The sequence below is a fragment of the Ochotona curzoniae genome, unplaced genomic scaffold (assembly GCF_017591425.1).
Source record: "Ochotona curzoniae isolate NIBS_2020 unplaced genomic scaffold, NIBS_Ocur_1.0 contig_430, whole genome shotgun sequence".
Lineage (NCBI taxonomy): Eukaryota > Metazoa > Chordata > Mammalia > Lagomorpha > Ochotonidae > Ochotona > Ochotona curzoniae.
In genome coordinates, this window is record NW_024466219.1 from 18,501,118 (window position 1) to 18,527,406 (window position 26,289).

At 45.9% G+C, this 26,289-nt stretch overlaps 1 long non-coding RNA gene across 1 annotated transcript in view; it reads right to left on the reverse strand.

Moving 5' to 3' along the window:
* The window catches only part of LOC121160013, a 424,394-nt gene that overhangs the window by 361,667 nt on the left and 36,438 nt on the right, over positions 1 to 26,289 (reverse strand). Inside the window, exon 2 of the long non-coding RNA XR_005884484.1 lies at positions 6,279 to 6,515. This is a non-coding gene — a long non-coding RNA (uncharacterized LOC121160013). The remainder of the gene's footprint in view (positions 1 to 6,278; positions 6,516 to 26,289) is intronic.

The window sequence follows — 26,289 nt, forward strand, 5'->3', positions numbered from 1 at the left end:
CAGTTGGCTCTCTAGCGTAACTGAACGAACATCCAGGGCCTTGTCCAAGTACGGATGCCTCATCTATCAGGTGTCCAGCACACCTCTGATCACCTAGTGACTTGAGTCTAACCTTGATTCATCTGCAGTATGAAGCATGGCATTTCAATAAGTTAGCAGAACAATGCCTCAGATCAAGGTACTTGGAAAGATCAAGGAGTTGCAAGTTTGCAAAGGGTGATGCATGCTTCTCACAGGAATAAAGCCAACCATTCTAAGGCTTGCATGTAAAGAAGATGGTGTTTCTAGGATCATTGGGTTAGTGGTAGTAGAAAGACTAGAACTCTGTAGGAGCTTCTGGCCCATGGATAACCATCATGGGGCTTTCAGATTACATTGGACAATCAACATCTACAAGGGTAACAGGGCTTCTGCCCCAGGACTGAGTATCAAGTTGACTAGGAGCACTTGTCAGGGGTGGAGGCTAATGCTGACCCTAGACAGAGAAAATTCAGTGGATCCCAGGCCTGCCTGAGTCTTGCCAACCTATAACTGTTCCTGGTACTTCTCTTCAGAAGCAGCTCAGCAGAGTGTGGGACAAGGATGTTTTCAGAGGGAGTCAGACTAGGATGTGAATTCTAGCTCTAACACTCACTGTAGGAGCTGGGTAGACTTTTGTATTTACTAAAGTTTCCTGTAGGATTATTAACCATTTGTAAGTAAGATGTATCTGCTGTCCTGGCATTTGTTTCAAAGGCGGATTCCTGGTTGCCAGCCCTTGGATGCTTGATACATTGAGTCTTGGGTGATTCTGATGCAGATAATCCACTGACTCAGTGTAAAGAACACTGTCCCTTCAGGCTCTAGGTTCTGTCCAAACTCAATATTGTTCTGTTACTCATTCTGTTAGCTCTTCCTGGGGTACAAATAGGCTTGGGATTTAAGAAATGACCATAATCATGACTCCTAATGCCCTGAGTGAAAGTGTGTTTCTTAGGCCTGCCCCCGTCAATCTCAGGTCTGCAGCAGCACCTCAGTATAGGGATAGAATTCACATAGACAATTCATCCAAGTCCACATATGTCCCTAACATAAAACCCTGCACACTGATATCAATGTCCAAAACTCCTTATCTCTTTACTCTGTGCTCCACTCACACCTCTAACTTTCCTACACCTTGATTTAAGAATGGGGCACTTGTTGTTAATAGATGCCCTACTAGTTGCCTGTCCAAAAGGTCACATCTGTATTTATTTTTGAAGATTTTTTTTCCATATCCATTTGGCAGGACAATAGATTTCATTGTAAACATTACCCATTTGGAAAAGCAGCCAAGATTCTTACATCTTTTGGTCAGTAACCACTTTCCTAACAGTTCTTTATGACCATCTAGTGGGGAGGGAGACCTTCTTATCCATTTGGTTTCCAAAGGAGTTTACTCACATATCATACAAAATGGCATGCCTTAGGACTTCCCCTTTCCCAAAGGAGCACAGAAAACTTGAAGCAAAAGTGCAGAAAGAAAAATCTGCCTTCTTCATCCTTTGTCTCATCCAAACCATATTTCACCTCCTCTGTGAAGCCTTTTGACTGAAGCATTCTGCAGCTTTCGCTTCTCAGACTTTGTAGCCCATGTCAGATTGCATGGTTTAGCATCAGATGGTGCTTCCACTGTAATGCCCTCCATCTGTTTTGCTTGAGTCTTTATTGATTGTCTGACTAAATGGAAAACTTTCTGAGAACAAGGTCTAGTATTCAGACTTTCTTGATCTATCAGAAAAATGGAGTGAGGGACTAATCAAGGACTGGCTTGAAGATTTTACTCTGGGGGTAGATTGGGACTAGGGACACTGAGCTGCCAGCGGAGGTAGAGCCTACAGACATCTTCCTTTCAGGAATAAGTTGAATTGCAATATTAAAGTCTGTCATGACTCCAAACCTGACTCATCCCAACCAGTAGTCAGAGGAGGGAAAGGGCAAAGGACCAGCTCAGAATAAAAAATCCAAACCGTACTTGGTTCTTAGGAATCAGGCAGAAGGAAGCAGCTATCATCCAAGGGATGTCTGCTACCACCTACATCCCAGGCACTGGGCCAGGGCACGATTCTCCAAGTCTTTTAGATCCAAAGAGAGGCAGAAAATGGTCCCCACGGCACCAGGAAGAGATCCAGGTTAGGCAACTGGCATCAGAGTGTGCTATGGGCAGGAAAAACATTAGAGTGGACTCATTCAGACTGCGAACGAACTGTCCGCAGAGACCGACCCTGCCCATTGCCCTGACAGTGTCTCTAGCCCTCACACTCCACCCACAACCTCTGACGCTTCTCCAAGTTTGAGAGTTTACTCCATCCGTCTCCCAAGCTCTGCTCTGTGGCTGCTGCCTCTCTTTGTGTCTCCCAGCTCTCCACCTAACCCTGTGAACTGGGCCACATGAACTACTTCATGATTCTCAAGGCTTCAAGGCTCCATTTTTATTTCCCTTTCACTCAAGTAGGCAATGGCAAAGGCTGCCTAAGTGATCCTGGTTGGCATTCTCTAACTCCACAGTCCTTGGATGTGTGTTTGGAATCCATCCATTGGAACACATCAAATCAAGCCAGCTCACCCAAACACGTGCACACCAGAGGAGCAAGAAAAAACCATTGCTAGTAAACAGCATGTCAGCTTCAAAATTCCTTACATTTCCTGGTTGTCCTCTCTCTTAGTTTTCACTTTTTTTTTTTCTTAAGATAAAAAAAAGGACCTAGATCCAGATTTGTCATTTATTAACTTAGAACCTTGACTAATTAACTTCTCTACCAAAGCAGAATAATAACAAGGACACGAGAGTTCTGCCCCTAACCTTGGGGAGGCCGACTGGCCAGCTCACACATTATAAAAAGTAGAATTTATGACTCAAGGCTCTCTGAATACTTACGGGTTTGACCACTTGACTTATGATTAAAGACATCAAACTATAAGGCAAGGATCTATGATGGCAAGAGGGAGGGACATCTGCACAGTGTTTCTGGGCACTGAGGATGTGACAGTTCAATATTTGTGGGAAGCGTCGGTAATTTGTTTGCAAGGCTGGGCAAAAACCTCTATTAGCAGCTGAATCGTCCTGGAAGTGTTTCAGCATCGTGGTAACATTGAGGTATGAGTCATGGTCAAAAGATTAGTGGAAGAATAAGAGGAGGGGACGCCACAGAGGCAGAATAATGAAGGAGCAGGAAGTACCTCTTTGCTCAGGTGACTTTTCCCAGACTCTATTGCAGGATTTTAGTATGTTTTTAATAACTTGACTGTTGCTTATAAAAACCAATAGCAGGTGCCTGGTAGAAGAAGAAAATAATGATTCAAGTATGAGAGTCATTTTCCAATTGATTTCCTTTCTCTTCATTTCCTCTTGACCTCAGTGGAGAAGGCACAGTCTCACTATTCAAAGAAACCATAACTCAGTCCTCACTCACGAACTTTGCTTAAGAAAGTGCTTAATATTTTTCTTCTTATATCCCAGGGAACTGCATTTCGGGTGTTTAATCATCTTTACAGCTCCAAATATTTGGGATTTATAGGAAGCATTTAAACTCAGTTGAAAAAAATAAAAACAGAGTGTCCTAAATGCAGGGTAAATTTTCACTCTTGTTATGGGTGTTAATTTATGATTCAACAATGATTTCAAGCCTTTTCCTCAAATCCTAGGAGGCTTGTATTTTCTTATTATTCAACCTGGTTTTATTCTCAGTGTCAAATGAATCACATATTCAATCACACAGAGCCCAGTGTTTTCCCATCCACGTAACTCAGAACTGATCTATGGACATATGAAGTGGTATCTCACTGCCTCTGGTGATGGAAATGTCCGGTCCTTTGTAAGACTAATTCTCCAGGGGAACATGTTCCTGGGAGCTAAGCCTTGAGGCCAGGGCATCCCAGTTGCTCTGAGCAAAGTTTCCGGTTATTGCAATACCAGTGGGAGTTATTTCAAAGACATGCAGTCCTTTCTGGATGAGTTGATCTAGGTTCAAGTAAGGTGGCTTCAATTCCTCGGGGTCTGTGGTAGCCTCCACTCCTGCCTTGGAGGGGAAGGTGTTAGGAGGGAAGACTTGAACTTTGGAGGTCTTCTCACTCTTTGGTGAAAGAGAAGAAAGGTTAGCACAGAGATGGGAGATGAGAGTCTGAGGTTGATGTTGAATGGTATCAATCCTCCTTGTTCCTGCCCATGTTGCAGACTCTCCATGAAATGTCTCTACAGCCGCCATATCAAGGCAGGGCACAGGCTGTGTCACCTGTCCTGGCTTTGCACCTTCACTGGGGCTTCCATGCACACTGTCTTCTGGCTTCTTACCCAGATGTTCCTGCTCTAACCAACCGCTTTAAACTGATGACTTATTTCAAAGGTCTACCTGAATTTGCAGTTCAACTCCATGTTGATCCCCTCAGTCCCATCTACCTCATGGTCCTTTTATATACTTTTTCCCATGTTGGACATCAGGAAGTCACTTGGCCTTCTTTACTGAGCAAGGGGTGCTCGCAGTGGGGAGGTGGCACCCTTCTCCAATCCCTGCTCTCTCCTCTGATCCTGACACCACCACTGTCCTCGTGTTGGTTCTGGCTCCAAGCTCATTTGGAAGCAGATGATCTAGCATACTAACTCTTGCCTGCATTGGACAAAGCTCTTCCCAACCCAGAGACCCAACAGCCTCTCCCAGATCCCCATGTGGCTCTGGACTCTGCCAAGATGTTCCCCAGAGGAAAGATTCAGAACAGAAGGACCTGGATTTGAAGTTCAATGAACCTTACCATGGAAGCTGCTGCTCCAGCTCAACTAATCTGGCAGTTCAAGCCAATTCAGCACCCTCCTACTTGTCTAGAAAAGAAACTGCAGGTGAGGCAGAGCAGGGAACCCTCTTCTATTCTAACGGTTCTGCTTCTTACTTTGAACATACACCATTCAAGGGCAAGGAACCTCTAAGGTAATAAATAAGCTGTTACGGAAGTGCTTGAGGACAAAAGAGGAAACACATATGATCCCTTTAAGGAATCATTGTTAGCACAACATGAATTGTATCTCCCGAGAAAGACAAATTAGGATCCTTATCCATAAGCCCCTGGAAACCTTGAGTGTGACCTGATCTAGAAATAGAATTTTTGCGATGGAATTACAAAGATGAGATTCTGGATTAGAAGGCATGACTATGCCCCTTTAAGAAAGGAAGACTTGGGGCTGCCCAGAGAAGCTCAGTTGGAAGATGGTCAGGTGAAGCTGGAGACAGAAATCAGAGCTATGTAGCAGAGGACTGCCACAGCCAGAGGCTGGGAATGAATCTTATGACCCTGCCAGCAGCCAGCCTGCAGATTCTGGGCTCCAGGAGGCGTTTCTGGTGTGTGGAGGCATGGTCTGTTGTGATTTGTTGCGGTATCCCTGGGAAACTAATATATATGCCACAGGGATAAAATAGAAAACTGATGTAAAAAGGCAAATTAGGAGAAAAGAAGTGAAAATGGCAAAGGACATATAAACAATGTTCTACGTCATTGATGATAAAAGAAACGTGACTTAGGACAAGAATTTGGCCTCTTTACAGATGGCATAAATTAAAGAGAATTGCAATGTCTGGCTTCAGCATGGGGAAATAGGAAGCTGTAGGGAACAAGTGAAAACCAATCTTGCAGAGAGTGATACGGTAATATATATCAGGCTGCAAAAATCATCATATTCAGGAAAATAATTAGGTAAGTGTGCAAAGCTCTAGGCATAGTACTATTTTCATCAAGGCATTGTTTATAATAGCTCAGTACTTGTATAAAAGAAAAGAAATTTAAAGTTCAAACAATAGGGAACTGTTAAATAATTTATGCTGTATTCACACAATAAAATTATTAAGGAACCATTAAAAGTGATGTCGATCCATATTTATCGACAAGAAGAGACGTTCCGACGCATTGCCAAGTAAAAAATGTACAGTAGAGATTAATGCAATTCTTTGTGGCTATCCATGCATAGCAAGAGGGGAAAACTAAGATGTATACCACGTCACTGGCTGCCAACTTTATGAATTATTTGTTTGTTTGTTGCATTTTCTAATTTTTCTTAAATGAAAATCAATAGCTTTAAAAATCAATATATGTTGCAAAGGAATAAGATGGATTTGAGTGCTTCCGGGACTGGGCCACCTCTTTTGTGCTGGCCCTGGCAGAGAAGACCCTGGAGGGGGAGGTTCTGAGGGCAGCTCTCCACACTCCTGCTGTCGCCACAGGCTGGTGGTGAGAACGGGGCCCACAGCCAGGCAAGAATGACTGCACCTGTTTCTTACCTCAATTTGACTCTGGTTTGTAGCCGGCAGCACATACTCTCAGGGGCCCACGTTTCACTTCCAGATTTCTGCCTTTTTTTATGCTGCCCCCCTTCTTGGTAGCAGTCTTATGGCTTCCATCCTTTCACACAGCAATGCCACTACCTATTGAAGGTTAACATACCCCATTGCAGTGTGAGTCCAGAGAAGTCAAGTCCACTTGGGCCTCCTGCAACCAGCTCTCTGCCTGATGTGCACCTGTTGAATTAAATTAAATCATGCAATTTGTAGAAGCAAAAGGGACTTAGCAACCAACCATAACACTAATTTCTCATGTCTAGACAAGGGGGGAAAAGGCTGAGGACCCAGAGTGCCTTGCTAATGGGCATGTGAGCCAAGAGGCCAGACCGCCTAATTCCCGGGAAGTGTTTCTCTTCCTACCTCCCACGGACTCTCACAAAACAATAGCTTCTTAGGCTGGGCCTTGGCACTGCTCTCTGTTCAAAAAGAAATGGAGCCGCTCCCTCAGACATCTCAGGAAGTCTGCTTCCATCAGCAGGTTCCTGTCCCATTCCTTCCCCCATATTGTTGTTCTCAAGCCTTCCCAAGGGGGGCAAGCATCCCACTCAGTGGCCTTTCCTGGGTTCCCCTCCAGTGTCCTCTGGCACCCTGCAACTCCATCTCTACCCTGAGGTGACCCCCAGCCTGCTGTGCTCCCCCATCTCCTCCAAACCCAGAAAAAAAACCGGTGCCAACATTGCACCACCCAGTCCTACATCCTATCTTCTAGTCCACTCTTCTACCTAACTTCCCCATCCAGACCCAGTGAACACTCATGCCTCCCCAGCTCGCAGGACCTCAGCTTTGCCCCCTTCTGCTTAGAGCTGCTATCACCTAGAAGTGGAAGATTCCTTCTTGCACCTATGCTTCCTGCATTGCAACAAGGCAGGCCCTGGCCAGCTCAGCTCATGCTCTCCCCACAAGGCAGGCTGCTGGGGTCCGTGCAGTAGGTGTGAATAACACGAAAGTGTGAAGAGAACAGCTCCCCTGCTTGGCAGGGCCCAGGGGAGCTTCCAGCTGTTTGGCAGGGCCCGGCGGATTTCTCTGACCACCTTGATGCAGTTTTCACCCCCTTTCGCATAGACACTCAACCACCCCACTAAGAATCTTGCAATCTATTAGGCATAGTTTGACCCTGTGAGATGGCTTTTACAACTAACATGAGCTTAAAAGTTAATGTTACTAATAATGTCTTGGTGAGTTGGCCTTTAACTGCGCACAGGAGTAGAATTGAGCCCATGCTGTTTCCAGACACCGTATTGTGTGCCTACCCATTGCTCTGAAATCTGGCCCAAACATTTAGCATGCTTTCTGGGAAATGGCTTGAAAAGAGTTTTACAAACTAATGGAAGTGGTGGGAGTATGGGCTGAAATTACTATGACAAAAAATATAGCTACTGTGACCCTAAAAGCTATCCTGTTACTGTGACCCTAAAGGCTATCCTGCTATGGCAAATAGTTATTGTGACCTTAAAGGTTAGCCTGTCCTTACAACTCTCAACTCTATGTTACTTTAGAACATAGTAAATGTAGTTGCTTTAGCTGCCTTCATAATTTTTAACTAGAGGAAATATAAGGTGATTTTACTTCCATCATATATACTTTTGATTATTGTTTGATCATTTATAAGGTTGTAGAACCTGCAGTTGTAGAGGGATTTAATGTTTGAAACCTTTTGTCAGATTTTTATGTTTTTTCTCTTTTGATGTATTTCTCTCATTAAGTGATGGATAAGTTATAGAATAAGAATTGTAGTAGGAATGTATTACTGAATAAGATGTGTTGTCTACTGAGAAAATGTTGGCTGCAACATCAGAATGGATAATGTCCTGTCTTAAGGTGAAACTATTTGTAGAATTATCTTTGGAAACCTAAATGGAGTAAGCAAGGCTCATTGCTAATTGTCATTCTTTTAGTCATCCTAACTCTTGCTCAGTTAACAAACTGTGTGAGCCTGCAGGCCTAATGACCTTTGGTGTCAATGCCCCAGTCCCCATAAACCAAGGCCTCAGACCTTTTCCCATATGTAATTCAAGGTAGGGATCCAGTTGTCACAGGCGGCGCCAAGGATGGGACCCAGACTTGAGGGGCGTAGGTGGGGGCTGGCAAGCTGAGATGAGCAAGGAATGTGGGGTCCTCCCTCATTCATCTCTCAAGCTGTTGTAAATTGTGCCCCTCTTTGAGCTATGTCAAAATGCCCTAAAAGAAAATCGTGTACTGCTTCTGTATAAATAAAGCGGACAGCTTTCTCGCGTGGTCCACAATAATGTTGGAATTGTAGGGGTCCGTCTCTTTTTTCTTCTTTCTACACCTATTTCACGCATCCTTCTCGAGCTCTGAACTCAGCTGGAGCTGAACTCCAGCAGCAGGCCCTGCCTCGTGGCTTCAGGGTGCCCTTACAGTCAGGAGTTGAGACACGAACACTGCATTCTGCAGGAGACCTCACCTGAAGTCAAGGGAGCAAGGAGGCTCTCAAACCACTTGTTCCAGCTCATTCCTCAGCCCTGGTGCTACCAAAGGGGAAAGAGAAAGAGAGAGAGAGAGAGATAGAAAGAAAGAAAGAAAGGGGCCTGGCATGATAGCGTAGTGGTTAAAGTCCTTGCCTTGCATGTGCCGGGATACCATATGGGCGCCAGTTCTAATCCCAGCGGCCCTGCTTCCCATCCAGCTCCTTGCTTGTGGCCTGGGAAAGCAGCCAAGAATGGCCCAAAAGCCTTGGGACCCTGCACCCATGTGGGAGACCTGAAAGAGCTCCTGCCTTCTGGTTCCTGGCTCCTGGCTTCGGATTGGCGCAGCAGCGGCTGTTGCAGTCACTTGGGGAGTGAATCATCGGACAGAAAATCTTCCTCTCTGTCTCTCCTCCTGTCTGTATATCTGCCTTTCCAATAAAAATAAATAAATCTTAAAAAACAAAACAAAAAAAAACAACCCCCAAACTAGGGTCATTTAGAAAGACTGGATTTCAAAACAAAGGGGTTTCTTTTTTGGTGATTGAAGTTACATACATACATCCACAGATGCCCTGAGCCAGCACTATATGCCAGACAGTGAGTCGGAGTCCGGCTGATCTGGCTCCACGCAGGCCCTGAAATATCCGACCTCATCCATCTGGGCCGATTGTGATGCTCGGGAGCTGCCTTGAACCATTCTCTGGTTCTCTTGACAAGGCACTCCAGGCACAGGACTAAGAACAATGCAGGCAAGCTTTTGTTTTGCTCACAGGCATACAGTGCAGTCACGGCCTGATGGGGACACTTATCTGTGCCGTGCAGTGAATCACTCAGAGCTTGCTCATACGTGTGGCAGTTCCACTGGCCACTGACTGAGACCTCAGCTGCAGCCATCAGCAGAAGCCCCTCAACATAGCTGCCCTCATGCTTGCTTGCTCCCCAAAGTGTGAGGGTTGGGTTCCAAGAACAAGCATCCTCAAAGCAAGAGGTGGCATCTGCCAGCGTCTCACAGCCTACAGCTGCACACTGACACACTGCTGCTTCCTCTGCACGGGTAACATAGTCACAGAGTTCAGGTTCACATGCACTCAGTGAGAGAAGTATCATGACTTTTGGAGGCACTATCTTATTTTTTTTAAGATTGCTTTTTATTGAAAAGTCAGATTTACAGACAGAAGGAGAGATAGTGAGCAAGATCTTCCATTTGTTGGCTCACTCATCAAATGGCTACAACAGTTGGAGCTAAACTGATCTGAAGCCAAAGATTGTTCGAGGTCTCTCATGCAAGTGTAGGGTCCAAAGATTTTGGGCCGTCCTGTACTGCGTTCCCAGGCCACAAACAGGGCACTGGAGGGGAGGCTGAGTAGCCAGGACATGAACCAGTGCCCATATGGGATCCCTGTGCATGCAAAGCAAGGATTTTAGCCATTAGGCGACCACACCAGGCCCTGGAGGCACTATCTTTTATAACGCCACAGCTTGCAAGTTGGAAAGAAATGGAACCAGTGATAGAGAGCACAGGGACTGTGTCCAGGAGCTAGCCTGCACCCCTCCTTCCTAATGCACAATGTTACAAGTATGGGTTATAGTTGTGCTTGCTTCTAGACACATGCACTGCCCCCCTGAAGCAACATGGAATTTGCTAAGACCCTCTGTTCAGCAAAGCTCATCCAAGGGTGAGTGAGGACTACCATACCCAGGCCCCTGGCAAAGTATTCTCAATTCATTCACTCACTCCTTTACTAATCTGAACTCTAGGCCCCCTTACCAAGTGTTTCAGCCTGTCTAGATGCCAGTATTTGTCAGTGTTAGGAGCTGTCACCTCACACTCAGTGCTCATGTCACCGCCAAGTACAAAGTATCATCTCCCTTGCCAAGGCTTCTCCATTGATTGCACAGTCCAGTGTCTTTTATGGTCACATGGTCCAGTCAATTCACAAGGAGCTGGGGAGATCCAGAAACTCTAGCCCCTCATTCATAATGTCAGGTTTTCCAGCCATGAAGAAGTCAGAGCTCAGACAGCTGATGATATGGGACCAGAGCGTGGTGTCCGCACTGCCTGCAGACAGGAAAAGTCACCATACGCAGACCATAATATCGTCTCCACGAATGGTTCTGGAAGGATGGAAGTAGCACAGGGAAGGACAGAATGTCACCAGCACAGCAATTCTCACCTGCTATAACACATACAACAGGTCCAGAAGCCTCCAGACAGGGCAAAAGCCATCCGACTTCATGTCTTGTCCCAAACCAGCCATCCTGTTCTCGCCTAACAAAGAGAGGGCAGAGCCAAGAAAAGATCTGGCTTCTAAGCTGACAGGTGGCGGCACGGGCTAGATTTATTTAGAAACACCTAATTAAGCTGCAGAATAAACTAGTCATCAAGGTGTTTAATTGGCAGCATGTGACTATTAGGAGCTAATTAAGTTGCTCCCTCCTATTTTAATTAATGTTTGTCATTCGGCCGCTGCATGGCTGGTGCAAGGTTAAGGAAAACAGAAGGAACCCACTGGCTGGGCCCTAGACTCAGTCACTAGCTGCTCTCAGCAACCTGGCAGAGCCAAGCAGATGGGGCTGTGTGGGCCTGTGCAGCTCACTCCACTGTCCATGGCCCAGACTTCACTTTGTGCTAGTCCAGGAGGCAGAGAAGGGCATGAGCAGAACCTAACTAGGCCTCATCTCAAACCCCACCTCTGCTCCTCACTGCTTGGACAACCAGGCCTACCTGGCCCTTCAGAGCGTCCACTTTCTCATCTGTGGAATGCAAATAGATAGCATCTTTCTCTTATTACCGTTATTTTAGCATAGAAGTAAGATAGCCTCAATCCTGGGCTCAAAAACCATCAATGATTTTCCATCTCAGGGTAAGAGAGCAGGCCTGTGGTGCTCTGAGAGGCTTTGCTGAGTTCATCTCCTTCCTTCCCCTGTCACCTTGCCCCCTTCACCCTCTCCACCCCCTCAGGTCCCTGCACCCCCTCTGCTCCCTCTGCCCCTCTGCCCCTTTTGCCCCTCTGCCCCCTCTGCCCCTCCGCCCTCTGGCCACCTCCCTGTGCACTGGCCCCAGCGATTCTGTGCTGCTGCAGTGCCTTTGCGCTTGCTTGCCTCTGCCCATCATGACCTTCTCCCTAAAACCCACAGGGCTGCTTCCTTGAAACCTTGCTCAAGGCACCTGCTCAGACAGATCACTTCTGACGTCACCATCTAAACTTACGCCACTTCCCTTGCCACCGAAAGTTCTTTCCTGGCTCCTCTGTTCTTCCCGTTTGCATTTAATTGTATATAACATGCTTTATATTTCAACATGCTGTGCTTATGTGTTATATTATAATACCAACTCCACCCCCAAGGAGGGGCCTTCAAAAAGCTCATGGAAAACATACATACACTGTGCATGAATTTTACTTTTTTTTTTCCATCAAAATCAACATCTTTCAGTCCCCTTTTCCAGGAACTTTTTGAAGTACCCTGGTAAACAGTAAACTTGACAATAACAGCTTGTGTGTTTCACCCACTGCTGCATCTCCAGGGCCAACAGTGGCTGGTCCATGGTAGGCACTTGACACATAATTGTAACATTAAAAATGCCTGTATACATATGAGATGTATACAAAGGACATAACACACTAACTGGGGCATTTTGTACCTATTAATATTCATCTTCTCCGTCCTTTCTTCTTCTCTTGGCGCTGTAGTAAGAAATGGTCTCTCTTCCTTTAAGGAACACAAAGCCACCATGGACAAACTCATTCCAAACACCTACCCTTGTAAGCAGTCTTCCAGCAGAAACAGAAGGAGAACCCTCGTGACAAGACTAGGTTACTACAATCAGCAGTCCACAGGACTGTTTGCACCTGCTGTAGGACAGGCTTTCTGATGTTTGCTAAGAGAATTCAGACAAGGATGGAGACACTGCCTGCCTGCAAGAAGCTTATGGTCTGGGGGCTCCTTTTCTGTAAGTGTACAGATAGCAAATGCTATTGGTTTCGCTGATTGTACAATTCCTATCACAACCACTTAGTTTTGCCATTGTGGCACACAAACCAGACATAGGGTATATATAAATGGATAGATATGGCTGTGTTCCAATGCAATTTTGCTTTATGGATATCACAGTTTGAATTTACGGATATTGAAGTTTAAATTTCATACAATTTTCATATGTCATTGTTGTGGGAGATCATGCCAGACAAGTCTAAGATGTATTAAGGAGTCTATTTACCAAGCTTGGTGATAGCGGTGCCCACTAGAAATTAGCAAATGAAGCCATTGTAACAATCCAGTGTGAACAAAACTCAAAGAGGAGCAAATGATCATTACTCCATTGAACTGAAGACCTTTGATCCAGTTTCCCCAGCAATATAAATTATCCTCACAGGGCTCAGAGCAATAACCTAATGACTAAAGTCCTCACCTTGAACATGCTGGGATCCTATGTGGGCACCGGTTCTAATCCTGATGGCCCTTCTTCCCATCCAGCTGCCTGCTTGTAGCCTGGAAAAGCAGTCAAGGATAGCCCAAAGCCTTGGGACCCTGCACCTGCATGGGAGACCTGGAAGAGGCTTCTGGTTCCTGGCTTCAGATTTGCTCAGCTCTGGCTATTGTGATCACTTAAAGAGTGAATCAGCAGATGGATGATCTTCCTATCTGTCTCTCCTTCTGTCTGTATATCTGACTTTCCAATAAAAATTTTTAAAAATAAATTATCATAAGAGTCATTCAGCAAGCAACCTGTACATACATACCTACATAGCTGCAAACATTCACCTTTCCTTGGCTTCTCTGTCCGTATTCCAGTAGGGCTAGGCCTTGCCTCTCCCAAAACTCTTGAACGTACCCAAATTAGGAATACAAAGCATTTTAGCATTTGTATCTTCACTGACTCTCCCAGGCAGTGAACAGTGGGTGAGGAACACAGACACACAGGGGCCATGTTCAGGCGCTACCTGTCCTTGGAGTCTGTCCACAGAAAACCAGAGAGCAAGCAGGTTTGGGGGAGGCCAAAAGTCAGAGTGCAAGAGTGATGGAAGCACGTGACTGAGAGAGAGAACCCTTGCCTATCAGGGGCCCTTATGGGGGCTTGTGAGGGGAGTGATCATGCAACAACACAGTACCGCCCCCTCTCAGGTTCCAGGTGATGGGTGAGCAGAAAAGACCACTTAGGTGGGTGAGGGGTGTCTTTCAAGCTCCTGACCCTGAACTAGTTGCCCAAGACCACAACATACTAAAATATTCTCTTTTGATTTTTCCCAGCTTTTTTAAAAAACATGAAAGCTATTCTTCGCTCCCAGGCTGTGCAAGTACACGCCACTGACCAGCTTTGGATAGTGAGACACAGTTTGGTAACCCTTGGTCTAGATGGAAATATGTAAGAATAAAATACCATGGCTCCTAACTGAGATTTAAAACATGCTTCGGGCCCGGCACAATGGCACAGTGCTTAAGGTCCTCGCCTTGCACGCCCGGGATCCCATATGGGCACCGGTTCTAATCCTGGCGACCTTGCTTCCCTTCCAGCTCCCTGCTTGTGGCCTGGGAAAGCAGTCGAGGACGGCCCAAAGCTTTGGGACCCTGCACCCGCGTGGGAGACCCGGAAGAGGCTCCTGGCTTTGGATCGGCATAGCATTGGCCATTGCGGTGACTTGGGGAGCGAATCATCAGAGGGAAGATCTTCCTCTCTGTCTCTCCTCTCTGTATATCCACCTTTCCAATAAAAATAAAATAAATCTTTAAAAAAAAAAACATGCTTCTACAGAACAGGGTAACCACTTAGGGCTGGGAACAAGTGAGACTGAAGCTAAACTCTGAGATGTGGTTAGGGAGAGGTAGACTCAAGATCCCCGACACGGAGGTAAGAGCAGTAATGACCATAGCCACAGTCTGAGTGTATGTAACTTAGCAGACTCAATTCTTCCCATTTTACACGCCTTGGTTAGTTTAACCCTCACAGCAGCACTACCTGCAAGTAAACTTTCTCCCCTTTCCCAAGAAAGAATTGGGGCTCAGAGGGTTAATAATTTACTCAAACACAGAATGTATAGCAGAGTCAGAATCTCAGCCTAGGTTAGCTCCTTCCAAAGCTCACCCTCCCTCCCATTTCCTCCTCCAGCAAACCCCTTTGATCCACCTCCCCTCCCATTTCCTATGATCAGATGCTGCCCTGTCCCTGGTGTGCCTGTATTCATGTAAATAACCATTTCCTAAATACACTCAATGAAAAATCAATTACATAGCAAAGTGGCTGAGGTTTGGATAAACAACCTAATTGTTCCCTTTGGGGCTGCTGGCTGAGCAATCCCTGCTGAGAGAAGAAAGAGACTTAACATTTATGAAGAGCTCCGCCTCGGGCACTGATTTGTTCCCTTCCACTTTCACCACTGCGGGTCTGAGATCCTCCGGCTGCCCCTGCAGAATCCTTCCCCGTTGACTTCTTATAGCACCAGAGGTAGCGCTGAGAGCCCTTAGTTCAAAGAAGTCTAAGTCAGGCAGACCTGAAGCTCTGGCCCTCAAGGGTGCATCCACAGGCCTTCTTTAAATGTGCCTGCCTGGCTGCCTCCTTCTGATTGATTTGATTTACACCCCAACTTACCCCCTCAGGAGTTCTGTTCCCTTACACACAACATTTTGCAATTAGACTTTTCCTTCTTTTGAGTCAGGACACTGTCTGGTTGATATGCAAAGATCTCAGGAAGGTGTATTTCACTAAACCTTATCAATCATTACCACCTTGCTGTGAATTAGTTTGTGGGACTTTTCAACCAGACAAGTAATTACAAATGAGCAATTGGGTAGAGAAGATGCAGAAACTAGGTGTAGGAAGGCCTTAGCAGCATGGCAAGGTTGAAGAATGTCAAGGTGGCACAGGCCTCGAATTGCAAGTGTGGTACTCCAAAGACCTGAGGCTGCACGGGTGCCCCCTTGCCACCTTGGCCCCCAAGCTACTCCGTTAGCTGTTCTAGCCAGGCACAGGGGGCAAGCTGGGTATCATGGCTATGATGCTCAAACAAATTGATACAGTTCCAAACCCAAGGCTCATCCATAGTGAGAACTCTGGGCCATACGCCTACCAGTTCTAGAGGAAAGCATTCCAAGGTCTCATGTGACAACAAAAGGTGTCAAGAGACAAAGTTTGAGACTTGGTTCTGCTCCGTGCACATTTGCTGTATGATCATGCAGGAGTGATTCCTCTCTGGCCCTGATGGACACATTCATCCGTTCCTAACGCTGTGTTGGTCCTGTGCCGAGCTCTGGGGATGGATATAGTGTTCATTGATACTCTTTCCATTCTTACAGTCTTAGAGTGCAATACTGGAATTATACATAAAAGAAATAATTTCACAGACAATTGCCCTACAGAACAAGGAAGTCAGACTAGACCTGGGTTTTTACTCCTGGCTGTAGATTAGAATCAACAAGAATTATATTTATATATATGTATGTGTGTGTATTTCAAATATATATATTTTAAAAGGTAGAGTTAGAGAGAGAGGAGGAGACAAAAATTCTATCCACTGGTTCACTCCCCAAATGGCCACAATGGCCTGGACTGGGCCACGCTGAATCCAAGCACCCAGGCCATCTTCTGCTGCTTTTCTGGGTGGCTCAAAAGGCAACTGGATGGAAAGCAGAAGAACTGAGACTTGAACTGGCACTACTATGGGCTGCTAGTGAAAAACCTAGATGTCTTATGCTTTCGTGATTCTGCCTTACTTGCTTGGCTGGGGGCTGGCAGCCTACGTGACACCCGGCAAGTCCCTGGTGTTAGATAAGACCCACTGCCCTATAGCCCATCAGTTCATACTTCTTGAAAGTTTCTTGCTTCAAACCCACCAATAGAAGCTTGCCAACTTGCTCTTTTTGAAAGTTAATAATTAAACTGACCAATCATGACTGTATAATTATATGGAATTGGCCTGAAATGTATAAAAACCCTGTGCTGTTGAACCTCCCACTCTCTTGTTTTGGACCCTCTTCTGCCCCTTCTGCTGCAGTTTTTCCTGCTTTGGCCACTTTGGCCGCAGCAGTGGCCGCCACTGGAGCAGCAGCTACTGCTCCCCCGTCCTGCTGGGCTGGGAGTCTAGGTTAGTTTTGCATAAAGCACCTTTATGCGTTTGCATTGACTTCAGATTTTGATGTCTTTCTGGGGATTGCAAAATCCTGGCACAACACTAGTCACAGTTAGTTGCTTAACCTACTGTGTCACTATGCCTGTCCCGCCTGCAAAGTTTGTAGAAAACAAAGACTATCTTGGCAGGATCCCTGAAAATTATAGTTCAGATTGGTTGGGCTCAGGTACATTTATAATTTCCCTTAGGTGATTCTAATGTATGACTGTGCATCAAGACAAATAAGCTTGATATCCAAAATTTCTTCCTGTTGTATTAGCCTTTCATATTCTATGAATCATCCCATGTGTATGAATCACATATGTGCCTTCCTGTATGATTTGTATGAAGATGAAAGATGAAGAAACACAAAGACCAACCAGGACCTTATCACATGTGAGGACAGAATATTATAGACTAGTAGAGGAATAACATTTCTCAAACTTGGCCCTGACAAAAGTCAAGTTGGATGTTCGTATAAAACTTTATACCTATTCAACACCTTGCCTTCCGTTTATCACTCTTTGTAAGATTCTGCTTTAATTTAGGGAGCAAAGTGCCCAGATGTAGGCCTACATTTCCCAGCAGCCATGGCAGCTAGACGAATGAGCAAACACTCACAAAAGGAAGTCATGGGAGGGGATTTCCAGGGATTCTTCTCCAGGTAGATAGGTGCTCGCCAGGCAGAAGTGCATGTTTCCACACACTCCTACCTCCAATGCTCTGCCTAGAGCAAGAGTGTGATCACCGGCCAGGCGTGTGGAGCCAAGGACTGACTGTGAGGATGGGAGTAATGAGCTGAGGCAATTAGAACAGAGGCTGGATCCCAGGGCACCTGAGCTGCCTGCTTCGATATCGCTCCCACCTGCTCTTTCTTGTTTTCTTCTGACTTGCCAGTTATGTGCGTGTCAGCGGTTTCCAAAGCGTGGTCCCTGCAACAGCAGCAGGGTCACTTGAAATGTAGTTATAAAGACAGAGTATCGGGCCCCGGATCCGCTTACTCAGAAATTTTGTAGGCTGTTTCCTCCTGGTAAGCTTCCTTGCTCAAATCATTCCTGCCCATTTCTCATTGGCGTACTGATGAATCTTGACGTCTCTGCAGCTGTGATGAGAACATGCAAGCTCAAGCCACTATCTTTTCTCACCTGGCCTATGACTTGAGGCTTCTGTCTGGTCTCGCTGCTTTCCGTTTTTGTCTCTTTCTTAGTCCATTTTCCCTGAGGAAGCCAGAATGGAGTTTCTAAAGCATATCCAACTTCTCATGTCACCTGCCTGCTGAGAATCTTGTTTGGTGCCTTCAGGACACGGAAAGGTCCTTTTAGGGGGGCTGTCTGGAACCTTTCACAATGCTGTGCCACCTCTCCAGTCTCAGCTCTCCCCAGCTCAAGCCTCAACTGCCTAAACTTGGGCCCCCAGAGCCATTAACCTCTCACCAGCCTGGGAGCACAGGTCTTCCAATCCTTCTCACAGAATGTGAGCCACACAAGCACCTACCCATGCTAAAAAAACACAGGATGCCTTATCATTAATAATAGATCCAAAAGGTTATCCCTTCAAAATGTAATTCATATAAAAAAAAATGAATGACATAGTTTCAATTCTCTTTTTCATATAGCCTTCAGACTCTGGGATACTGCGTTACATGGATAGCACATCTCATTACGAATTTGCCACAATCTTAAGCACTTGGCAGCCATGCGTGGCCAAGGACAAGTGAGCAGAGGGTCCACTTATGTTGGCACAAGTGCACAGCATTCTGCCTCTCCTCCCCGCAGCACTGGTTCCTGTGATCCAGGACTGGGCAGCGAGAGGCAGACCCCTGAACAGGGCTCCTCCTCTGGGCTCAGCCCAAGGGGCTAATATGATTTAACAGTGGACAGGTACCTTCTTCACTATAGAGATGTCTTTCGTACAGTTCTGGAGATCTGAGATCAGGGAGTGCCTGCAGAGCCATGTTCTGGGCAGGGCAGGCCAGCTGCCAATTGTAGCCTGGCATAGTGGAAGGAAGGGCTGGCAGTGGGGGGGTCTCCTTTGGGCCTCCTTCATGAGGGCCCATATGTGAGGGCTCCTTCCTCAAGCCCTAATCACCTCAAAAGACTCCCCCCCCCATTGCCATCACTCTGGGGGTTAGGCTCAGACATACGATGTTGGGGGGATATAAATATTCAAACTTGGACCCTCCCTATCAGCGCCCTTGTAACTCTTACACTGGAGAAGCCTACTGGTTCATTTCCCAAATGACTGCAACAGCCAAGGTCAAGACAAGGAAGCAAGAGGCAGGAACCATGTGGGTGGCAGGGGCTCAAGTACTTGGGCTCAGAGTCTGCTTTGCCAGGTGCCTTATCAGGACCTGGATCAGAAGCAGGGGAGCCAGGACTCAAATCAGCACCCATATCAGGGAGGCAGGCTTGGCAGCTGCTGGCTGAACCTCCTGAACCACAGCACCTGTCCCTGTAGGATTTCTTCACCAGGTGGTTAAAACCTGTTTTATCAAATGGTGTAATGAGATCTATGTTCCAACTACAATCAATCTTGACAATATTCCATCTTATAAAATGTTTAAAATCTGTCCCTCCTACATCTTCTATTAATCAAAAATGAAATTAAATGATAGCTACTAAATCTTTTTTTTTTTTTTCGGAATATATACCTTCTTCTTTTGCTAAACTGGCTGAAGAATTTATCCCTATGTCTAATTAAACTAAAGGAGTTATTTCTGTGCTTTTAATACAAGATTCTTAATTATTTCCAAAGGCCACTCTAAAGTTCAGTACATGAGCATTTGCTAAATAAAAAGCCACCTCTTATATCATGTCTTTTGTACCAGAAATAACTAACAATTTTGGTCACACATAACATTTAATTGGGACAAATTAAGTCACAAGAAGTAGCATATAAATTTATTCTTGCTCTTGTAATTTGCCATAAAACAGATTTATTAATTATATTATATCCCAAGCTTCTTTTAGTAATCTTTTTTTTTACAAGATTAGATGTAATCCTTATTACAGTGTTTTGTGTAATATTCCTCCAAACATGGATTGTGATGTTCATTTGAATTAAGAATGACTTTTCTTACAATATGATTTGCAGACCAGTTTGACAAGAAGTCTGGCTTTCTACATAGTTTTATAGATTTACGTAGTTTTTATGTCAATTTATGTAATTTACCATAAATTGAATGACCTAAAGCTGAGCTCTAAGGTTTTGACAAAGAAGATGCTTAAAGCCTGTCCTATTATAAATATATGTGCATTCTATTGCTTCAAATTTCATTGGAGAGAATATTGAAATTTATAATATTTTAATATTCAATCTTTTAATAAATTGGTTGATGCAAGTTGCCTCTTAAGTGGAAAAATTAACAGATGTAACTATTACTCATTGAATAAACTTTGGAAAAGGTATTTTTGGATATTTCCAGAAAGAGAACAAATAGCCTTAAATATAGGTAATAAATTCCTGAGGAAGTTTTCTCTTTCAACAAAATTAAGAGAAAAAAACAATTTGCTTGTATGATGGGGGGAGGGGGGCCACTGTGTGGTTTGGGGCATTTGACACACAGAGTTCAGTAATTGATGAGGTTTCCATAATGAAATGACTGCTATTCCAAACATGTTCATGAAAGCCAGGTTTGTCGTTATGCACATCTACAAAAACAGCATATTTTCAATAAACAGAACTGATGCCACACCCTTTCACATTCCAACAATAAGTAATATTTATTATCTAATTGGGAATTGGCATCATTAAGAGATCTGATACTGATGAGTTTTTATTATAGTTTTCATGTTTAATTTAGCATTGGCAAAATTTACGGTATATTTATGTTATGTTAGTAACTTGTACATTGACAATAATTATAATGATCACTCATTCAAGAAGTAATATTAATATTTAAAGTGTTATGGAAGCATATTAACATTACAATTTCTGATTACTCAAAATAATGAGTAACAATCCTGAACTTATTGTGGTTAAGGTAGTAACTTTTATGTTATGTTCTTTACCACTATTAAAAAACAATTATTTATAAATTTAATTCTGGGAGCTTGACCTTGGTGGCTCAAGTGATAGCAGCCATCTGCAATGCTGGCGACCTGCTTGTGGAGAGTACCCAAACCGGCTCAGACCCAATGCCTGGGACTCGAGCCATGGGCACTGTTGCCACACAGTGAGCAAGTCCTAGGCTTTGGGCGGCCATTGCACCCATTGGGCACCAGGTTCTGCCTGCTGGCTGCCCAGCGGCAAGCTCTGGGGTTTTTAGTACATGTAATTGCTGCCTAGGGACATCCAGGGATAAGGCTAATGTGAGTTTGGTGAGGGATGAATTCTGTGTGATTCCCATCGATGGGATCACAGAACTTGCTTGCAAGCCTGCAGACTGAGATCTGAGGGTTTGGAGAGGAGAGTCTATAAGATCTATTTGGGCCAGACTGATTCACCAGCTCACACGGGAATCCTGAGATGGGCTGTTAGTGTAGAGCATCACTGACTGCCACACATCAGTCCACATGAAAGCTATGGATGGGGGCCTGTCTGGCAGGGCTAGGTACTAGTACCTGACCGAGTGGCAGAACAGGGAATGGGTCACACTTGGCAGGGTCAGGACACTAATCAATATGCAAGAGAACCAGATCCTGGGGAAGATCTGGGGAAAGTGTGGGCCCAACCCTGTGGAAATACAAGTCCTGCTGGTTAGCTCACGAGTTGGGGTGGTGATGGGCTGAGCTAGGTGTGCCCATGGAACCTGCCATCACTTATGGGTAAAGGAACCAACAACAGTCTTGGCAGGTCAAGGCAACAGCACCCAAATGTGCATCCTAAAACAGGCTGTGGGATGGGTCAAGCTGCAACTAGAAGGGGGCAGACCGGGCAGGGCCAAGCAAACCTCAACACACAAGGAAGAACAGAAATCAGGATGGAACACAGGTCATGCCAAGCTAGGCTCTTACATTGACAATCTGCATGAGCCAGGGATACTAGGACATAGCATCGAAGGCAAAGGCCAAGAGAGGTGAGGGGCTGAGCCAAGCTGAGTCAGAGCAACCACTGGCATGCACGTGATCTATGGTTGGGAACAGGTCTGGTTGAAGAGCTAAAAAGACACCCTAACTGGGTTGGGGTTCCCATGGGAGAGTGAAGGGGCCAGAGTGGGAGCTGTGTTCTGGTCTGGACATGGCTGCAGTATCCCTTGGCACAAGTGTGGACTGGGATTGAACATACCAACCCAGGCTAAACTCAGGCACCATCTGGTGCTCTGGAGGACCAGGGTAAATGTAGGATGGACTAGGCTAAGCTAGGTCTTTGTCCCTGCTAAGCCATGTGTGAACCATGTCTGGGTATGGACGAGCCTTGGCTGGGCTGAAGCATCTAACAGTAAGAACTGGAATGGGGTGAAGGCCAATTAGGAAAGGCCACTGTTCCTGCTAGGACAGGAGATGGACTAAAAAGGGCTGGCCCATGGGCCCACTAGTATGTGCGAGATCTGGCAATGGGAGAGGTACTATGGAGGAGCCTGGGCAACTTCTCTGGCAGCACATAATCCCTGCAGGTAAGAGCAAGAACCACAATAGGGAGCAGCCCGGACCAGGCCAGACAAAAGTACCCACTGGCATATACTTGGCATAGGTCGGGGGTAGACCAGGCTGAACCAGTTCACATCAACTGCTGGCGAATCCAAGCACCAGAACAAAGTATGAGTCAGGCCAGGTTTGGTCACAACACATACCCATGCATATTACGGCTGGGATTGGATGCCTGGTGGGCTGGGCTAGGCTATAACCCTCACCAGCGTCAGCTGGAATTGGGGGTGGGCCAGGCCGAGCCACCCACTGGCAAATGCCAAGGTGAGGTGGGCTTTATCAAACTGGGTGGCAGTGCCCAACCAGCACACATGAGAACCATGGAAGGAGGAGGCAAAGCCGGTATGGGGAATGTGGAAGGCTTCCTGCTGTACAGCCACTCCCACTGGAGAGCATGAGTTAGGATGTGGGCAAACCAGACCAGGCAGGGCTACAATACCTGTGGGCCTCATGTGAACTAGATCAGGGAAAAGTCAGGCTGGGCTGACTGTTCCTACTGGTGCAAGCATTAATTAGAGTGGGTGAGGATTGGTTGGGCTTTGCTGCAGCATCAGCTGGCAGAGGCTGGCACTGGGGCCTAATTCTGTCAAGTTAAACTGCAAAACCACCTGCAGAGAGCATGATCTGAGAGTGGGAGTGGCCTAGTAGGGAGATAGTGGGCACCTCCCTCTTGGGTTACCACTCCCACTGGAGAGCATGAAAACCAGGACTTGGGCCAGGGTGACTAGACAGAAAGGCACCTGCCAGTATGTGCATGGGCTGGATAGTAGTGCTGGTTGTGTTGAACTAGGCCTCAATGCCCAGTGACATGTACGAGAGCTAAATGGGATGTGGGACAGACTGAACAAGTCTGCAGTACATACTGGCAAGCATGGGAAACAGGGTAGAGGGCAGGCCTGGTGAGGGTTATTGAGAGTTGCCCCGACTAGGCTACAGCTCCCCCTGGTTTGCTTGAAGGCCAAGTGTGAAATGGGCAGGATTGGGACACGCATTGGTTTGTGTGGAAGACAGGACTGGAAGCAGAACTGACCCAGCAATTGCAACCCTCAGCATGTGCATAAACTGATTGGGATGACAGACTGTGCTGGACCCTGTTCTGGCAAGCACACAAGAATCAGGTCTGGGATCATCTCAGATGAAGTTTCTCTGGGGATCCCTCCAAATGAACTACTGATCTCAGAACCCCAACATGAAGAGACTCTGTCAGCCAGTGGATTCTGAAGAGATTTCATTGTGTTGGAGTGGTGAGATTGGCAGCAATTCAGAACTGCTGAACTATCAAAACTGCATGAGCAGGACCCTCGGAGCATGCCCCACATCGGGGACCTGGGATGGGTGGGAGGCTGGGTGGAACTTTTCCCTTTATCTCTTCCCTTACCCCGGAACAGAAAAAAATAATAATATTAATGTGAAAACAATGGTCTTACCCACTTTCCTGAAGCCCTTGACCCTTTGTGCCCTAATTAACTATGTAAAGATTACCAAAATAAAATAATTTTAAAAACTTAATAAAAAAATTTAATTCTGATGTTTTTCTTATGTTGCATAGACAATAAAAGACTACCAAGCATAAAAGCACATCATATGTAATCAAGTCACATTTTGTGGGCGGTGGAAGAGAAAAACCAGCTTAAGAAGGCAAGAGGTGGAAATCAAATTTGCCAGTATTAAAGTTTGTTCATTTTGAAAAAGTATATGTATTTACTTTCATTTTTATTTGAAAAACAGAAAGAGAAGCCAATAAGGCTGTCCCATCTGCAGGTTCAGTCCCTGAAGAAGAGAAAGCTCTTCCGTCTGCTGGTTCACTCCTCAAATGGAGCTTCTTCCAGGTATCTTACGTGGGTACAGGGTCCGAAGACTTTGGACCATCCTCCACTGCTTTCCCAGATCACAAGCAAGGAGCTGGAAAGGAAATGGAGCAGCTGGGTCACAAACCCTTGGCCATATAGGATCCCCTTCGCCAACACCATACTCTGGAACTGTGTTGGCTGTGAGGTTTGTGTGTGTGCCAGTTTATGCAGGGCTATGGCCCCAAGCTCCCAGGATTTAGAAAATGGGTGGCACCAACTTCAAATTGGATGTGACATACAAAACAAAATCCAGATACTGATTTAACTCTGGGAGAGCCAGGGCTACAGCAGAGAAGCATGCTAACTCCTAAAAGGGACAGCTCAGAGATCAGCCAGTGGGAGGTGATCCTCCCCAGGGATGCCCCTCTGCCCATTGTCTTCTCTGGGGCTCCCAGAAATCCCTTGTCCACTCTAATCCACATCTCCTGGGAGCACATCCCAGGAGAAATTAATCATCTCATACTGGGGCTACTGCTGCTGTTTCTTTTCTTTTTCATTCTTCCCTCCCTCCCTTTTCCCTCCTTCCTTCCTTCCTTCCTTCCTTCCTTCCTTCCTTCCTTCCTTCCTTTCAGGATTAGAAGGGAAGACATGGTTTTTGCTTTCTTTCTTTCCCAATTGACTAAACATAATATTCAATCTACAGGCTTGGGCAACAACTTGGCTAACAGTGTGAGAATCAAAGAGGACAGTAGTCTGGAGTAGTCTCATGGTCTGGGGGCAGCCCAGACTGCCTTTTCCTCCAGCATATGTGGCAATCATCGGAAAAAGAGCAGCTGTCAAATCTGCCTGCTGCCCCCAGTGGGGCACTGGGCTGTCACGGTCTTTATTTAATTGGTTTATTAATCTTCTAATGCAACCCCAGCTCTGTCTCATCGTGGTTCACTTGCTACCCAAGGCAGCACTTCATAAAGATGTTTATTTAAGCTCCAAAAGCCACACTCCTCCTCTCTTAGTTACACTCTCCCACCAGGCCACACAACAGCCTGTCCAGAAATAAACAAATGGCCCTGCCTCTCTGTCCATCTGCTCCCACACTTGGTGTGGGGACATGAGCATGATGGCCTCCACCCATCTGAGGTCCACTGCTGTCCATGGCAACATGCTGTGCAAAGACGCTAATTTAGAAGTCTAAAGGGAGTGCAGGAAAATGGACGCCATGCTGACTTCCAGTCCCTATACTTGGTCAGCAGACCACCAATGAGCAACCCTTTTCTTATACTCTCTTTTTCTTCCTTTTTTTTCTTTTAAGATTTATTTAGTTATTTTTAATGAAAAGTTAGATATGTAGAGAGGAAGATCTTCCATTCACTGATTCACTCCCCAAGTGGTCACAAAAGCTGAAGTTGAGCTGATCCAAAGCCAGAAGCCAGGAGGTCCTTCTGGGTCTCCCACATGGGTGCAGAATCCCATGATTTTGGGCCGTCCTCTACTGCTTTCCCAGGTTTCAAGCAGGGAGCTGGGTGGGAAGGTGGGCACTGGGACATGAACCAGCGCCCAAATGGTATCCTTGTGCATGCAAGGCAAGGCCTTTAGATGCTAGGCTACTGGCCAGCCCATAGTAGTCCCTTATTTAGTGCAGCAGACAGTGTCACACCCTGGGGAAGGGGACAGACATGGAGCCAGGAAGAGAAGGTGAGATTGCCCAACCATGTGTTGAAGGAAGAAAGGCCCTTGATTATGTCCAGCAACTGTGCCGTGACTGGTATGTGCAATTGGCCTCATCCAACACATGATGGGTCCTACCAGGCAAGGACTGCTCTCCAGCACAGTGCCACGTGTGCATGAGACTGAGAAGTGGGAAAGGAGAGAAGCACGGCAGACTGGAAGGAAGTGGAGGCAGATGGGTAGGCAAGGAAGTAGGTTGGTGAGTGGTAGATGTGAGTATGTATGGGCAGTTGATGCGATAGGGATTTGGACTAGAGTCTGCTCAGTGTGGCACAGACCCTATAGTCTCAGGAAGCCCAGCACGGTCTCTTTCCAGCAGT